Source organism: Oryctolagus cuniculus, chromosome 9, assembly GCF_051225735.1.
Source record: "Oryctolagus cuniculus isolate XC-2025 breed Fujian yellow rabbit chromosome 9, ASM5122573v1, whole genome shotgun sequence".
In the NCBI taxonomy this organism is placed as follows: Eukaryota; Metazoa; Chordata; class Mammalia; order Lagomorpha; family Leporidae; genus Oryctolagus; species Oryctolagus cuniculus.
In genome coordinates, this window is record NC_142875.1 from 42,311,132 (window position 1) to 42,330,008 (window position 18,877).

The window sequence follows — 18,877 nt, forward strand, 5'->3', positions numbered from 1 at the left end:
TTCAGTGATTTAATGATGTTCACAAGACCCCTGGGGTAATTGTCACTTTATATTTTAATTATCACATCCACCTTGGATTTAACAACTATTTTCCATTTTCTTTTGTTACAATATTGCATTGATATGACTTTTCATACAATCTTTTATTTTTAAATTTTTAAAGATTTATTTATTTATTTGAAAGGCATAGTTATAGAGAGGACAGAAAAAGAAAGAGATCTTCCATCCACTAGTTAACTTCCCAGATAGCTGCAATGGCATAGAGGGCAGACAAAAGCCAGGAGCCAGGAGTTTCATCCGGGTCTCCCATATGGGTGCACAGTCCCAACCTTTGGCTTTTCTCTCCACCATGTTCCTAAGTACATTAGCAGAGAGCTGGATCAGAAGTGAAACAACTCAAACTGGTGCCTATCTAGGATGTGGATACTGTAAGCTGTGGGTTATCTGACTGTGCCACAGCATTGGCCTCATTCAATCTTTTATTTAAAAAACTCTAAAAAATAGATAGTAGAGTTAGCAATGTTGAAAATGGATTTAAGTACACTGCTTTTTGAATAGTAAACTAATTGAGTGCATGTACAACCAGAGATCTGGTCACATTTGTAAAATAACTTGGCCAATGGCAATGAACTTTTATATAACTTCTTGTACCCACACTGAATGCTTTATATACTAGAAATATTCATGTTGAGAAACTAATTTCCTTTGTAGCTCTTTGCTTGCCCAAATAAGATCACCTTTCAAAACAAAGGATCCTGTACTTGAATTTGCATACTAAGATTTGGAATCCAATTTTTTGGATACTTCATGAAAATTATAGGTGAAATGATAATTTAATCAGTTTGAGGCTATTGTAAAAAATAATTAACTTTATTTTCCACTTCAAATGTCTAATTCACAATAATTTTTCTCCTGACATTTATAGTTTCAGAGAAAACAGTGGGAACATCCTATCAGGATACAGGGACATGTAAAAGGGACACAATATAGAACTGAAAAAGCCTCTAATGACTAAAACAGAAATTGATTGAAAAACAAAGTAAATCACATTTATTTCTATAGCATTTACAATGAATTAGATATAACACAAAATATGAAATAAATATGCATAAATTTATTGACAGGAATAATTCAAGAAATAAACCAATGTGGCATAAAGAGATACAACTTTCTTTTTCTAACTATTTCAAATAATTCATGTAAGCACACCTCCAGAGTGTGGTGCAAATCCTCCTACACTGTGTCAACATGGAGCATGCTCAGCAGCTTTCCCTTAACAAATAATGTTCATAAAGGATGCACATTGAAGGGGTTGGTGGTAACTTTATAGTGGAGGCACTCGAAAACACTACCTGAGCCAGGTGAATGAGGCTTCTGTCAAAAGTGATAAGTCATATTGTGTCATCTATTCTTGATGTGATAGCATCAGAAAGACACTCTGTCTCTGTGACAGTATCTCTAAAGCCCTAGTACCCAGGATAGTCATAAGGAGAACATTATACAAGACAAAATTGAAAAACACTCGACAAAATACCTGAGTAATCCTCCTCAAAACGGTCAAGAAGGAAAGAATGAGAAACTACCATAGACAGAAGAGACTAAGGAATTATGATGACTCAGTGGCCTCAATGCAGTGTGATATCCCAAAGGAGTACTGGAAAAGAAAAGTGACACTAGTGGACAAACTAGTATCTGTGTGATGGTAATGTAATCTGATAATAATAGGGTCAGGTATATAACCAATACAGGGGAATGGTCTGTACATTTTTTGTAAATTTATAGCTATTGTATTATTAAAAGTTTATTAAAACAGGGACAGGCATTATCAAGCAATGGGTTAAGCCACCATTTGGATTGGCCATATCCACACTGGAGTGGGTGGCTCCTGTCACATCCAGACTATTCGGTCCTTCTGATCTAGCTTCCTGTGAATGCACCTAGAAGGCAGCAGATGATGGCTGGGGTGCTTGTGTTTATTCCAGGCATTTAAGAGATTTGCATGGCATTTCTGACCTCCTAGTTTGGGCCTGACCTGGCCTTAGTTGTCATGGACATTTGGGGAGGGAATCAGCAGAAGGGAATTTCTCTCTTTGTCTTTCTCCCTCTCCAGCTCTAGCTCTAGCTCTGTCACTCTGCTTTTAAAATAAACGAATTTTTCAAATCAGCAAAAGATTTGGGGTTATAACTTTTTTTTCACATTTTAATTAGCATATGATACTGAAAATGAATTATCTGATATAATATATAAAAATACACTCTCTAGAAACCTTTAATAGATAACTTTGGCTTAGGGACAGTTTTGGTCTTTCAGATCATAGTTTGCTAGATTTGTATATATATGCATTAAAATGTTTATGTGTGTATGAGTTTATGAATTCCAAACATCCAAGAATTTAAATTATTGTCACTCTGGATTTTCTGTTCATTAGTGTCATATCTTAACATCTTTAAGCCAGAATATATTAACAATTAAAATACTAGAGCAGACAGGATTTATGACATGAGTTTTTATTAATGATGCATTTTCCCCTACTAACATAATTAGTTGAAAATTTTAAAAAACTGTCAAAAATCATCCTGTATGAAATGAAAAATTGTCAGAAGAAACTCTAAATAAGTAGTGTAAAACAAACGGCTTGAGCAAAAGTCATTAGTCTCTATTTCTTTTAGTTGGTGGGAACCCACAGTTTGTAACAGGGTAAGCTCATTTTATTTTCTTATTATGAAGGGCTATCCACATTATGCTCCAGGAGGAGCTCCTGTATCCCAGATTTTTCCTTCTTTTCTCCTCCTCCTCCTCCTCCTCCTTCTAGAGCGTGGATAAGAGTAGCCTTTCAAGGAGAGGAGGGAGGGGTCTAAGCATGAGCACCTGCTGCTTGGGGCAGTGCACATAGCAATGGCAATACCAGCCGCCCTGTCGTGCTCATTCACTCAGAACTCTCAGACTGTTAGCTGCCATCTCATTAAAGAAAGGGCAGCAATCTCTTAAGAGCTCCTGCAATCCGGCAGTGGTCATACCTGCTTTCTCCTCATCTACTTTGTTTTTTCTTTATTTTATTAAATTCCTATGTTGCTTCAAATATATGTGATGCCATAGAATACCAGGATTTTTTATTTACCAAACATGTGAAGTATGTTATAGGGCCAGAGTTGAATCCTGCTTCTGCAAATTAATATGTGTATAGCCTATTAGTCTCCTTGAAATTTACTATACTATGAGCAAGACAAGGTCATACATACATGGCTATCTTGAATGCAAAGTCAGATTATATACATATATACACACATATATAAAAATGCACAAAAACAATGCAACAAATGTCAACAATTTAGACCAAAGTGAAATGGAGTGAGGAGTTTGTTATTGATTTTGTACACATTGCCAAAAAGATAATTAAGATATTTACTTACATTTTGAATAGTGCAGGTAAAGTAGTCTATAAAAAGAGAATCTTATTTTTTTCATGTTCTTAAGGAAATAATTGTGTGGTTTATATGAGTCTCTACTCATAAACTTAAATAGGAACAATTTCTTCAGTCTGTAATTAAATAATTTCTGTCTCCATATCTACTTTAAATATAATATGAATTCTACTTTATGAAAGAATTTCTAGGTATAGATCATGTCAAGTTTTGGAAAAGAGTGTAAAGTGGAATTGGCTATTGGATTAGTATATGTGTCTTTATATCAAGTTTTGCTGTTAACTGCCTGCATTGACCCAATCTTTATGTGTTTTTATACTGGAAATATTCTGATGCTACATAATTATTGTATAAGGGTTATTTATTCATTTATTTATCGTTTGTATTTCAAAGGCAGAGAGAGAGAAAGAAGGACAGAAAAGAGACATTTTCCACTGCTGGTTCACTCCCCAAATACCTGCAACAGCCAAGTCTGGGACAGGACAATGCCAGGATTCCAGAATTCAGTCGGGGGGTCTAAAATAGAGTCAGGGAACAAATATTTGAGACATCACTTTCTTCCTCCAGAGTTTGTATTAGCAGAAAGCTGGATTGAAAGGAGAGCCAGGACTTTCACCAAGTGTTCTGACATGGGATGTGGGCTTCCCAAGCAGTGATTTTCCTGCTGTGTCAATGGTCCACACTATGCAAGGATTCTTTTGCAAGCCACACTTAACTTTCTCTTCAGGCTGCTGTCTCTTCTGCTGTCTCTTCTGCTGTCTCTCACATGTTGCTACACAGTCAGGATGAATGTCTAGTCTGAGGAATCTTCTCAAAGCCTGTCATCAATACAATGAAAATCTAAGAATGCTTTCTTGCTTCTTTAAAGATAAGCCTCTATGTCAATACATGCTTTTGTCTTATTTTTTTATTCTCATGAAACTGCCCTAATAAATGTTAGTTTGTTCCTTTCCAAGATAATGGCTAGAAGAATGGTCTCTGATCCTGTCCAATCTGCCATAAGAATTTAACACCTAGATTGGGCCAGTATAGTGGGTAAAGCTACCGCCTGCAGTGCCAGCATCCCATATGGGTGCCAGTTTGAGACCCGGCTGCTCCACTTCCAATCCAGCTCTCTGCTACAGCCTGGGAAAGCAATAGAAGATGGCCCAAGTCCTTGGGCCCCTGCACCTGTGTTGGAGACCTGGAAGAGGCTCTTGTCTCCTGGCTTCAAATCTGTGCAGCACCGGCCATTGCGGCCAATTGGGGAGTGAACCAGCAGATGGAAGACCTCTCTCTGCCTCTTCTTCTCTCTCTGTGAAAATCTGACTTTCAAATAAAATAAATAAATCTTAAAAAAAAAGAATTTATCACCTAGAAATGTCAACAGCTTGAGAGGTGATAAAAGATTAGAGAGAAATGATATGAAGAATTAAAGAAGATACAAAAATAAAATTTATTATTCTGGACAAGCACATTTCCTACTTCTACATGTTAAAATCTTGAAGTTGTGATTGAACCAGGAAACCTGAAATATCTGTCCAACAGAGTTAAGAGGATACTGTAAATTCACTGGACAATACATCTTGCAAACACTGGAAATCTCAAATATGCTATGACCCTATATGTATACATAACTCACCAGCTGTGTCCTATATAATCATTTTCTGAATATTAGCAGTAATTTCTAGACAATGTTGCTTGATATTTTGGAATAAAGATGAATCCTTCCCACTAATTATATCTAATGACAAATATTAAATTGAAGAACTGAATTTGGAGAAATAATGAACTTCTCATGTTGTGATTTCCAAAAAGTGCAATAAAATCTACCATCATGAAATTAATAGTCAAGTTCCTGATATGAGCCATAATTACCGTAAGGACTATAATTAAGCAACAATGTAATGTGACTCCAGTGAAGGAGAAAAATACAAAGAAAAGATTCTGAATCTCTGTAAATTAGGAAGGGCAAATATGTATGGAATAAGATAAATCTATTGTAAACCACTGGCAGAGGAAGGAATATATGACAATGAAATTTAGAGTAATTAAAATGGATAAGAAGTAGAATAAATGAGCTCCAGAAATGTTGTCAATAAGCAAATGTCTGGTGTAGAAAATAATACAAAGTTATTGCCTTAAAATGAAAATTTGAAAATCACAAACTAAAATGTTTTTCAAAGGAGGTGAAGCTTCCCCAGGTAGAACATGGACAGTGAATGAGGCACTGTATTTGACAGCTCATTGTCCCTAGAAGGAATTAATGTGGTACAGGTTTAAAAATGAGTAGGTCTTAATTAGAGTTGGTGAGAAGGAAGAAATATAATGGACAAAGCCATGGGACTAAGCAAGGGTGTTAGTGCTTTGGCTTCTCTTTTATGTTTTTTTTTTTTTTATGTTTTTACCTAGGTTTGGTCATGAACAGAAGGAAAAGCGGGGCACCTGTTTGAGAGCAATGAATAAAGATGCCTCGATTTAAATACTTATGAATGTGTTTAGCACTAAGGGTTCCCTTCACCTAGGAAAGTCATGGAATAAACAGCTTCAAGAGGGGTTACTCAAAGGAAGGCTTTATTTACTATGAGCAGGTAAAAGAAACAGTGAGAATATGTAGCTCCCTAAAGAAACTATGAGAAAAGGTTTTCTAGGGTTTGTATACCAGGAATTAGGAGAATGTCCAGGATGTAGAAAAGAGAGTACAGTAGGACCTTCCTGCAAAACAGCATGCATCTTTATACCTTGTCTGTTTAATCTGTGACTCAGGTTCATTTGTTGAAAATTTCATTGGTTGAATGATCTGGCCCCTTCCTAGATGTTGGAAGCAACATCTTTCTGGAACTTCCTCTAAAGCACAGGTTCGGATAAGTAATCTTTTAGATTTTCTTTCTTTTTTTATTCTTTTTATTATTTAATAAATGTGAATTTACAAAGTGCAACTTTTGTATTGTTTTGGCTCCCCCACCCCAACCTCCCTCCCTCCCGCGGCCCTCCCCTCTCCCACTCTCTCTCCCATCCCGCCCTTCATCGAGTTTCATTTTCAATTACCTTCATATACTGAAGATCAACTTACTATACACTAAGCAAGGATTTCAACAAGCTGCCCTCACACAACCGCACAAGGTATAGAGTATTGTTTGACTACTAGTGTTGTCTTTAAGTTTCATAGTAAAACACATTAAGGACAGAGATCCTACGTGGGGAGCCTGTACCCAGTGACTCCCATTGTAGATTTAACAGTTGGCACTCTTATTTATGGCATCAGCAATCACCCGAGGCTCTTGCCATGAGCTATCTAGGCTATGGAAGCCCCTTGAGTTCACCAACTCTGAACTTGTTTAGTCAAGGCCGTATCACAGTGGAGGTTCCTTACTCCCTTTGGAGAAAGGTGCCTCCCTCCTTGATGGCCTGTTCCTTCTGCTGGGGTCTTGTTCACCAGGATCTTTCATTTAGATTGTTTTTGCTACCATGTCGTGGCTTTCCATGCCTGTGAGACTCTCATGGGCCTTTTAGCCAGATCTGAATGCCCCAAGGGTTGACTGAGGCCGGAGTGCTGTTTTGGGCGTTTGCCATTGCCTGAGTCTGCTGTGTGTCCTGTCTCCCCCGAAGGATCATTCTCTCCCTTTTAATTCTATCCTTTATTATTTGCTTACACTGGTCTTATTTGTAAAATCTCTTCGACACTTACCCTATCTTTTTTGGTCGGTTGTGTACTTATACTTATCACTTTACCAAATGCGCTGACATTGGTGCATGTCTTCTTGATAAGACTGAATTGAAATCCCCTGGCACATTTCTAGTTCCACCATTGGAGGTAAGTCTGAGTGAGCCTGTGCCGAGCTATATATCTCCTCCCTCTCTTATTCCCACTCCTATGTTTAACAGAGATCACTTTTCTGTTAATTTTTAAACACCTAAGATTTTCTGCCCCTGTTTCTGTGCCCCCTGTTGCCTAAACCCCATGTTCTTCGTTACAGATGTCAGACAAGAGAATTGCTGTGTCAAGGTAAAGAAGAGAAATAGAAAATCAGTGGACAGGGGTGTGATGTGATATTGCTTTGGAAAAGCCAATATGAAGATAAACATTTCCAGGCACTAGTCCAGCTCTCTGCTGTGGCCCGGGAAGGAAGTGAAGGATGGCCCAAGTGCTTGGGCCCCTGCACCCGCATGGGAGACAAGGAGGAAGCACCTGGCTCCTGGCATCAGATCAGTGCAGCGTAGCGGCCATTTGGGGGGTGAACCAATAGAAGGAAGACCTTTCTCTCTCTCTCTTTGTCTGACTCTGCCTGTCAAATAATAAAAAAAAGAATAAAGTCTTTAGTATTTGAAACATTTACTTGAATTTCTTTAGGAGTAAGGTGAAATCAGTTTGCTAATAGAATACCGTGGTTATAATGTCAACCAAAAAATACGCTTATTAGGAAAGTCACAGAAATAAATATAAAATATCAGTTCCTTAAAGGAAATAGCTGAGCAGATTTCAGATTCATGAGTTACCATAGATAAAATGTTGCCTGGAAATATTTATGTGAATATTATGGTGTCCAACTTTCATTATAGGCAGTTACTGAAAAGCCAAGTTGCACCTCTAACCAATTTTTGGCATATGACTACATTAAACTTGATTGCAGTACTCTATTAATCTTCCTTATACTCTTCTCAGCATAATCAAGAAATGTGTCATCACCCTAAACAAGCCTCTAAACAGGTGGACATGAATTTGAAAGTGTATTGACATAAATGAGGAAGAGCAAGAGAAGAATTAGTCCTGATAGAACACAAAGATTTATTGTGTCAGGAGGAGAAGTACAGGCACCCAGAGAAATGAGTTACTGCTGTATTTCTGTAAATAAAATAGCGTTCTACAGAATTCATTTTGTATATCTGATATGGAGTTAGAAATTAAGCACAATATGTCAAAGCTGACTGTATAATGGGCACTCTGCCTTTACAATAAATTGTATGTGCTCTTCTTTCAGTTAAAAGCTCAATAAACTTTAATTAAATATCTAAATCATATAAATACACATCTACATTGGAACATACAAAAATGCATACTGAACAGATTAGAAAAGGCCACCAACTAGTTAAGTTAATGCTCAGTTATATTAATAAACTTCAGAGCATTTCTGGAATATCTGTATATTGTTTTATGAGTCAATGGTATGGAGTAATTGTTCACAGCACATTTTAAACATGTATAATATTTGTTTTCATTTTTTTCAGATATTCAACTTGTCATTGAAATTTAGGTCTGCTGATTATAGCTTCTGTAATATGCTAAAATGTATTCAGCAAAGCTTAAGTTATAGGCTATTTTCTGAGTTACAGAATGATTTTCTTAAATCATCACACAAATATTTATTGAGTGCTCTTGTTTGGCAAATACTCATCCAATCTAGAGATTATAAATTTTAGAACACAGAATCATTATTTTTATGGTGTGTCTATAATAGTAGAGGATGATTAATTGATTACAAGTAAATAAAGTTCCAATATATACCAAGTAGCAAAAGTTTATGAAAGTGATAAAATATCTGTTGTGTTATGGATAGGAGAACTCTCCAACCAAATAATATTTCAGCAGAGACAGTAGATGCTGTCAAAATATTTTGACAAAAATTTTAAAATACAACTCTTAAAAATATAATTAACATTTACTGGTGACTTTATTCAACTTGCTAATTCATGAGGGAACCAAGAAATTTGTAAAGTTCAGCCCAAAAATACTTTGAATATGTGAAAAAAATATAATTGGGGAAAAAACCTCCTATATAAAAACATTTCAAAATATCATGTAGGACAAAATAAAGTACAACTTTCAGGATTATCCATTTTTTTCCTTGAGAGAATTATGCAAGTAATAATGTAACATAACTCCAACCAAATAGAAAATAAAAAATGAAGCAGAAAAAATTTCCCCTAGAGCACTAAATAATCTATAGGTTTTCCTTTGAAATAATAGTGTACAAATATCACATTGATAGGACATAGACTACTCTTTTGTTTTCTGTGTTTCTAGCAATTTTTATTAGCAAAGTTAAGCAAACATTTTATTTGTTACCTTATATTTCCATTAAATGAGACCATTAGACCATTCTAATAGATGTAAGTGGAAATTAAATTGCTTTTAGATCAAGATAGTGTAAGAGTCACACTATGTCAGCTTAGGAAGCCAGGTCTAGGTGTCAGCTTAGGAAGCCAGGTACCATGGTTTGTGACCATGATTTTGTGAATCATCTCTGAGTCTGCGGTCCTGAGTGACTGTAAAGGATTGGTCTTATGAGGAAGATAGCAAACTTTTCTAGTTTATAGTAAGCCTAACTGGCATTTCCATTCATACTATATTTCGATGGGACGAAGTGAGAAGTATTAGAGACAAAACGTGATTAGACATGTCAAGTATCATGTCCAACAAAGATAGTACAACTTGAGGGTTTGTTTATTTTTATCATAGCAAAACCTAAGCCATCCTGATACATGGAAACAGAGAAACAAAGGAAGTTAGGAAAAAAGCACACTGAGCATCTGGGAAAAGACTAATTCACACACACTGGGAACTAACTTTTCACAGGCTCTGACTTAAGACTATGTTCAGTTTCCTGAGGGATTTCCCATCCCTACATATAAAGTCTTGGTATTACATAGAATGTTATCAACAGCATAACTTCATTTTATAGCCTAGCCTAAACATATTAGGATATTATGTCACTAGTCAACAAATGTTTTTAAATACATAGCTAGAATATATCAAAACTTCTAGAATTAATAATTATTTGATTAATTATTTGATGCTTGGCTAGATTTAACATTAATTCATAGACAATATAACTATTTGGAGTTTTGTTGTTAGTCTCTGGTCTAACTTCCATATTATAAAGTTATAAGCTATGCCTTCTTTGAAGATTTATTTATTTATTTGAGAGGTAGAGTTACAGATAATGAGAGCGGGAAGATGGAGAGAATGGTCTTCCATCTGCTGGTTCACTCCCAAATGGACACAATGGCTGGAGCTTTGCCAATCTGAAGCCAGGAGCCACAAGCTTCTTGTGGGTCAGCCACAAAGGTGCAGGGGCCCAAGTGTTTGGGCCATCTACTGCTGCTTTTCTAGGCCATAGCAGAGAGCTGGCTTGGAAGAGAAGCAGTCAGCACTAGAACCGTGCCTATATGGGATGCCAGCACTGCAGGCCAAGACTTAACCCACTGTGCCACAGCACCACCCCACTATGCCTTCTTTTTTTTAATTAATCAATTTATTTATTTGAATGGCAGAGTGGACAGTGAGAGAAAGAGAGACAGAGAGAAAGGTCTTCCTTTGCTGTTGGTTCACCCTCCAATGGCCGCCACGGCTGGCGCACCACGCTGATCCGAAGCCAGGAGCCAGGAGCCAGGTGCTTCTCCTGGTCTCCCATGCGGGTGTAGGGCCCAAGCACTTGGGCCATCCTCCACTGCACTCCCGGGCCACAGCAGAGAGCTGGCCTGGAAGAGGGGCAACCAGGACAGAATCCCGCTCCCCGACTGGGACTAGAACCCGGTGTGCCAGCACTGCAAGGTGGAGGATTAGCCTGTTGAGCTGCGGCGCCGGCCCCCACTATGCCTTCTTAAATCTCCCCTGATTTTCAGCTATCACCTCTTAACTCTGCCTATATTCCTCTTGCAAAAATGATCTTGGTTTGTTGCTCTGTTCCAACTAATTCTGTCATTTAAAGAAAATTTCTTCTGTTTTTAGGCCTGAACTATTCATCTTTTTTTCTCTAATTATCATTTTAAAATTGTCATTTATTTATTTTATTCATCTGAAAGGCAAGAGAGACGAGACAGAAAGACAGAGTGCCCTTCACTCCACACATGCGTGCAACAGCCAGAAAAGGGCAAGGCCAAAGCCAGGAGTCTGGAACTCAACCCGAATGACTCAAGTACGTGGACCATTACTTGTTGCTTTTCAGAGAATGCATTAACAGAAGCTTGAATGATGGGCAGAGCTGAGATTGAAACACCAGCATTCTGACACGTGGGCATTCCAAGCTGCAATGTAACAGTTGTGCTACCCTGGATGATTTTTCTTTTACCTATATGTCAAAGAAGAAAAACAAAACTGAATCAGTGCATTTAAATGTCTTATTAAAAAAAACATATATATATATATATAGTATATTTTACTGCTGCTATTTCTATAAAGTGAAGTAAGAACTCACAGAAATATATTTCTTTTTTTAAAAGATTTTATTTATTTATTTGACAGGTAGAGTTACAGACAGTGAGAGAGAGACAGAGAGAAAGGTCTTCCCTCCATTGGTTCACTCCCAAATTGGCAGCCACGGCCAGCTCTGCACCAATCCGAAGCCAGGAGCCAGGTGCTCCTTCCTGGTCTCCCATGCAGGTGCAGGGGTCCAAGCACTTGGGCCATCCTCCACTGCCCTCCTGGGCCACAGCAGAGAGCTGGACTGGAAGAGGAGCAACCGGGACAGAATCCAGCACCCATATGGGATGCCGGCGCCACAGGCAGAGGATTAACCTGCTGCGCCATGGCGCCAGCCCCAGAAATATATTTCTAATGAAAACATTTAAAGTTTTTTTTCTTATAATGAGTTGTTTTCCTGTCTTGCTTATATTTAGTCTTGTGCAATTTAATTCATCAGTTGGTGGTTGATTTGCATGAAGTTCTTACGTCTTGAATGCCCTACTGTTGTTAAGGATGAGTGGCTCAAAAGAACAAAGAAATTAGGAATATTTCTCAATGGTTCTTTAATCTTGACAAAAATAAAACAGATGAAAATATGTAGACAGTTTTTAATTAAAAATATTAAGACAATAGTGAAAATTTATTTCATTATAAAACCAAACTTAATTCATTTTTTTCATCATATAAATATTTAAATAAAAAATTTAAAATGGCCTTGCCAACAGCATAAACCTATGTTCACCAGTCTGGAAACACTTCAGTTACAGTTTATTACAGTAGGATGTCAGTGTGGATTGCTTTACCTTAAGATTGCATTAATTATGGCACCACCAGGGAATTCAGCCATTTTCATTGGATTTTTTTATGTTGGCAACAAAATTATCAAACAATTGTAGGCACTATATTACTACCAACATTTTTATAGTTGACCAAACTTAAATAAAGAAAATGAGGTGGGGCTGGTGCTGTGGTGTAGCGGGTAAAGCTGCCACCTGCAATGTTGATATCCCATGTGGGTGACGGTTCGAGTCCCTGCTGCTCCACTTCCCATCCACCTCTCTGCTATGGCCTGGGAAAGCAGCTGAAGATGGCCCAAGTCCTTGGGCCCCTGCACCCATGTGGGAGACCTAGAGGAAGCTCCTGGTTCCTGGCTTTGGATTGGCATAGCTCTGGCCATTGTGGCCATCTGGGGAGTGAACCAGTGAATGGAAGACCTCTCTTTCTCTCCTCTCTCTCTTTCTCTCACTCTTGCTCTCTCTCCCTGCCTCTCCTTCTCTGTGTAACTCTTTCTAAAAATAAAAAAAGAGAAATAAAATGAGGAAACATTCTTCTTTGTTTTCTATTACCTTGTAACATATCTCTCCAATCCAAGGAGCTTAAAATATTCTATTTTGCTCAATAATTTGCAGATCATGAATTTGGAAAGGCATTGGTTGGTCAGTTCTTTTTCCTCAGGGTTCTATATAGCTTTCACTTCTCCCAGCATAGAGAATCTCATTAGTTAAAATCAGAAACGAGAAGACAGTGACGCTTCAACTTACCATCAATCAAGGAAGACAGAGATATCAATCTGATGAAATTTCAGATAATATAATAACACAAAAATTTACCTAAGTAATGATACCCTCTATTTTCCATAGTGACTAGATAAAAAGTAGAATATAAATTTAAAATATACATTTATTTTTAATGCTGTAAAATTGAAGTATATTAAGAGAGTATATGGCTTCTCTGTTTCTTTTGGAGGAATATGTAAAAAGCAATAGATTTAAGAAGAAAGAAAAAAGCTGTTTTCATAACACATGCTCAGCTGGCTTTCTAGGAATTTCACATTTTGGATAATTCTTGTAGACTTCCAATATAAAAAAAAAAGGACTTCTAAAAATTTTTAATTTTTTATACTTTAATTTGAATTTATTTTTAATAGGATCAGTGTGATTTGTAGATATAGTACTAAGAACATAATGATTGCCTTTATTTTATTTTTAAAGATTTATCTATTCATTTAATTTAGAGTAAGAATGAGAGAGAATCTTCCATCCACTGGCTCACTCCCCAAATGGCCACAGCAGCCAGATTTGGGCCAGGTTGAAGCCAGGAGCCAGGAATTTCATACTGGTTTCTCACTTGGGTAGCAGGAACCCAAATACTTACACCATTTTCTGCTCCCTTTCTTGTCACATTATTAGAAGGCCGCAACAGAAGCAGAGTAGCCAGGACATGAACTGACATTTCAGATATGGGATACTGGAGTCTCAAGTGGCAGATTAACTGGCTGTACTACAACATGGGCCTGTGAATTACCTTTCATCTTGGGAAAAAATGTGCAAGTGCTTTCCTCCCAATATCCTGTACCATCCACAGTTTTTTAAAAAGATTTATTTATTGATTGATTTATTTGAAAGTCAGAGTTACACAAAGAGGCAAAGCGGGGGGGAGGGGAGTCTTCCATCCGCTGGTTCACTCCCCAAATTGCTGCAACAGCCGGGGCTGCGCCAATCCGAAGCCGGGAACCAGGAGCCTTTTCTGGGTCTCCCCCATGGGTGCAGGGACGCAAGGACTTGGGCCATCTTCAGCTGCTTTCCCAGGCCATAGCACAGAGCTGGATGGGAAGTGGAGCAGCTGGGACTTGAACCGGCGCCTATATGGGATGCTGTCACTGCAGGCGGCAGCTTTACCCACTACACCACAGCACTTGCCTCATCATCTACAATTTTTAAGGAAAAAGACCATTCAATTCCAATAAATTGTTTCTCTTAGCTTTCTTAGCTGTTTAAATGAGCATAATGCTAATTTGTCTTGTGACTAAAATTACCATTTTAGAAAATTGGAGGATAAGTTTTGATAGGGAGTCATTGACTTTGTTGTTGAAATACCTTGGTGCTAATAACAGGTTTGGGGGGAAGGGAGAATAAATTGTATCCTAAGGGAAGAGAAAGTGGTTTTAAGACAGATTCAGGAATGGAGATTATCTGGAAGTTTTAAGTGAAGTGCTAAGATCTCTGTGATGCCATCCTTTCCATTCATTTACTCTCTCTTCTTCTACAGTCGTAATTATATAAAAGAATGAAAAATTATGATGTTCTTGCCTTAATTGGATTTATTTAGTATGTGTTTGTATCAGCCTTGGCCCTGGACTAAAAGACCATCAATCTAAGAAAATTTCCTGTGGCTTATATGGCCTTTACGTAGAGCAGAGAGAGTATGGAAGGGTTTTAATGAATAAGTTACTACTTTATAGTATGTCTTTATAAACTTTGATCTTTAAGGTCTTTATTAATATTGAAAATATTCTGGGACTGGCATTGTGGTATAGTGAGTAAAGCTACCACTATGAGGCACCATCCCAAGGTCAAGTCATGGCTGCTCCACTTTCAATCTCGCTCCCTGCTAATGGACTTGGAACAGGCTTTGGAAGATGAGCCCCTGCCACCCACATTGGAGACCAGAGAATCTCCTGGCTCCTGGGTTCAGCCTGGCACAGCCCTGGGCGATGTCGCCATGAGGGGAGTAAACTAGCAGATGGAAGATCTTTGTCTCTCCCTCTGTAACTTTCAGATAAATAAATAAATCTTTAAAAAAAGACAAGGAAATATTCTAAATAAATTATAAACTTTTTTTTTATTAACTATCATCATCTTCCTGTGCAAGAGATCCAAAGATCCTACTCCTCCCTTCTGACTGAAACTGCACATCTGGCTAACATTTACCCTTCTCATCTCCCCCACCCCAACCCATTCCTCAGACTCTGGGCACCATTCCACTCTACTTCTATTAGAGAAATTGATTTTAGATTCCAAAAATAAGTGCAGTCATGTGATATTTGTCTTTCTCTGCCTGGCTTATTCCACGTAGATCATTTTCTCTAGACATCCATATTGTCATTAATGATAGAATTTTGTTCTTTTTTAAAAGAATGAATACTATACCATTGTGTATATACCATATCTTTAAAATAAATTAATCTATTCACAACTAGGTTGCTTCCATATCTTGGTTATTGTTAATGATGCTGCAATGATGCAGACATCTTTATAGTTAATAACATTGTGTTTTACATTTCGAAATTGCTAACAGTAGACTCTAGGTGTTCATCAAAGAAATAAGTATGTGGGGTGGTGGATGTGTATTCCTTATCTTGATTTGTTCATTCTGCAATATATTTATACATGTATCAAAGTATCACATAGTACCCCATAAATATATACTGTGTTTTTATTACTTGTCAATTGAAAATAAAAGTAAAATATTATTCTAACAAAAATAATTTTTAAAATTTTATATTTATACAAGTATTAAAAACAAAAATGATAATTTCTATTTTATTACATAAGGAGAAAAATGTATGAGAGTACTTCTTTCTTTTCTTAAGGACCTTGATAGGAGTAGTGCATATTATTTACACTCATGTTTCAGTAACATGACCATTCCTAACTGCATGTGAGGCTGAGTTATGTAGGTTTGCCATACGCAGAAAAATTAATTTGTGTTGAATTGATAGCCAGGGCTTTCTAACCTATATGGTATGAGAAAATGTTGCCCTTTTTTTTAATCTTCTGATATGATCTAGCCAAAGAACTATGTGATCACATGCACCACTTTTTATGACGACTATTTCTGATATGATTGTCTACTGTTTTGGTTTTATGATAAATATGAATTATTTCAGAAAAATAAATATTTAAATAATTAAGCAAACAAAACAGCAATTTTACTGTGTTTCTGACATAGCCCATCCACCAGCCTAGCACTAGGATTTAAAGATGAATTTTGAGTTTCCTTTGAGTCTAGTAAAACCAACAAATATCTAATAAAGCATACCCAGGATCCTATGTAAATAAGGAAATATGGACTTAATACATATCTACTCAGTGTTCAAAAAAGAGTTTTCTATGGAAGGATAATGTCTATTGTGAACCATGCAAAACTAATGGAATCAAATTCAGAGGTCTAAGAACTTCTTTAAAGGATATCTTTCATAATTTCTCCCAGAGTATAATAACTATGTATCATAAAGGGAATCTGAAAGTACCAGCATGCTCTAATGTACATACATCCATACTCTAATTTGATCACAGAAAAAATAAACTAGAAATGAAAAAGTTGCACAGCGCTACTCACTGTGAAATAATATAGTAACCTTATATTTGGGAATGAGGGCAGTATGGGAAAATATACTCATAGACTAATAAGGCCTCATTTAATACTTTATTTTAAAAATAATAGTAAAAGGATGTCTAGGGATCTTGGATTTGGATAGAAGATTACAACGTGGTAAATATTTGTGTTTGCTCATATAGATGTAGGTGAAAGGAAAACTTAGGAGATGGTGAATAACATCATGGAAGGAGCCTTAGTATCCGAAGAGGTTAAAAAATAGGCCTTGGATGTCAAATTGCTGACTTGGTTATTGCTGTGGACAAGAAATGAAGGTTTAGCACCCTTGATTAATCAGGCATCATAGGAACTGTTATATTAACTAAGGTTCTAAAATGTAATGTGCTAAAAATATATATACAACTATATATATATATATACACACACAACTATATATGTTATGCATTACACCCTGTATATGATAGCATAATACTCAACAGGGTGGGCTATATAGTTTATAATTTGAGGATAACTTAATGCTTGAGATCAGAAACCTTTCAGAGTTTGGATATTTTTCAGATTTTGGAATATTTGCACATATATAGTTAAGTTTGTTGGGGATGGGTCCCATGTCCAAATACAAAATTTATTCTTGTTTAACATACATTTTATACACTTATGCAGAAGGTAATTTTGTATATTTCTCATGTACCTGTGTTTTGACTGTGATCTATCACTTGAGGTCCAGTGTGGAATTTTCCATGTATCATGTCATCTCAGCATTCAAAAACTGTAAGGTTTTGGAGCAGTTCATTTCTCATATAAAATCTGTATAACTTGTTTATTTCATATAATTCATTGTACATTATACATATTAGGATATTTACATATAGTTTTGTAGGATTATATACAAGTCATTAATACTATAGAATACATAAATACGTTATAGATGCTAATATTTAATAAAACTACTTATTTTATTTTATTTGAATTTTAAAAAGTGAAGGGCTGTGGATTAAGCCTCCACCTGCCACTCTGGTATCCCATATGGGCACAGGTTCAAATCCTGGCTGCTCCTATTCCAATCCAGCTCTCTGCTATGGCCTGGGAAAGCAGTAGAAGATGGCCCAAGTGCTTGGGCCCCTGCACCCATGTGGGAGATCCAGAAGAAGCTCCTGGCTCCTGGCTTCAGATCGGCTCAGCTCCGGCCATTGTGGCCATCTGGGGAGTGACCCAGCGGATGGAAGACTTTTTCTCTTCCCTGCCCTGCCCTGCCCTTCTCTTCAAATCTACCTCTCAAATAAATAAATTAAAAAGTGAATAGTAACCTAGAAATATTTTTAAAATATTTCAAATAGGTTAAACATAATTATAAAAAGTTGTTAAACAAAGATTTGAAATTATGCTTTTTCAGCTACATTATTTAACAATAAACTTCACAGTCCTGAATATTTGCCATATCTTTTGGATCTAGCAATTCTTCTTGAAAATTTATCTTTAATGTACTAAACATACTGAAATTAGAGATTCACCCAGTGCAGTCTGGATCACAGACACAAAAATGACAGAGTCTCAATATTCAAATACATGGATAGATTAAATAATTTTTCATAAAAAATAAAAATTAGATGTATGCTAATAAACTTCTGCTAATAAATGAAAAAAAGCCTTCATCATACATTCTCCAAAATTTCTTCCCTGAATCTAAATTTGAAAACATAAAATTGTATTTTGTGTAATCAAGATAATGTTCTTTGTAGTGTATGCTTAACACTTATTATAGCTGTGTTATTTATATTTTATAAATCTACATGGTGGGTAGTTTTCATTTACAATTCAATAGATACATTGTTCACATTTTTTTTTACCATTTTTCCATTTCTATGAAAGCATCATTTCTTTCCATTTGAAACATCTTTTAGTTGGCTGAATTTCCTTATTCAGCAGTAAATGAAATTTAATTTTAGTATAAGTTAATGAATATTACGTTCTTTTAGTTCTTGGAAATATAATTGAGTCTTCTTCCTGTGTTTATAATTTAAAAATTATATTGACAAATTTATTATTCACACATTCATTCTCAGTAAATTTGTAGAACTCTTGCCAATATTTTCTCTCATTATAGAAAGATCTGAGTCTAGCCTTTATTCTTGCTTCCCATTTATGATTTTCTTCTGTTAGCATTTTAAAAATTCA